We start from the raw sequence: 500 nt of genomic DNA, 5'->3' as shown, positions 1-500 counted from the left end.
CACCCCCACCTACGCCAATCAAGTGAGCATTTGCAAAGTGTGCGAAAAACACGGCGGAGTTGCCGAGTTGGGAGCGCGTTTGAAGCGAGCCTTTGAAAAAGCCATCTTCTCAAGGTTTCGACGACGCCTTTGCAAGGCCGGCCAAGTGGCGGCCTTCCCTTCCCTTCCCTTCTCTTCTCTTCTCTCCTTGCCTTGCCTTCCCGCGCAATTAGCGGCCACAATGGCAAGCGCAAAAATCAACACGCCGACGTGCGACGACATCTTTTTGTTTCGCCCGGCGCCCTTGGGACCGCGTCGCATCAGCATGGCGCCGGAAGAAAAGGGAGAGCACAAAGCCCGCCGCCAACAATGGCCGTCACGCGTTCTGGTGTTGGGACCTTGAGCCGAAAAACATCTCCAAAAAAAAAAAAAAGCTTTTAGTTTGCCGATTGACTCGTTTGTAGCCCTCCCCCGAGGTGTTTGCCGTCCTGCTTCTGTGTTTAGTTTGAAACATGAAACGT

General features: G+C 54.2%; 1 protein-coding gene across 1 annotated transcript in view; it reads right to left on the bottom strand.

Moving 5' to 3' along the window:
- Positions 1–500, bottom strand: part of cadps2 (Ca++-dependent secretion activator 2) — a 55,933-nt gene that overhangs the window by 16,087 nt on the left and 39,346 nt on the right. The window lies entirely within an intron of this gene.

Source organism: Hippocampus comes, unplaced genomic scaffold, assembly GCF_001891065.2.
Source record: "Hippocampus comes isolate QL1 unplaced genomic scaffold, H_comes_QL1_v1.1 scaffold299, whole genome shotgun sequence".
NCBI classification, from domain to species: domain Eukaryota; kingdom Metazoa; phylum Chordata; class Actinopteri; order Syngnathiformes; family Syngnathidae; genus Hippocampus; species Hippocampus comes.
Note: the sequence above shows the minus strand (reverse complement) of the source record. Positions and strands in the feature narration are given on the sequence as shown.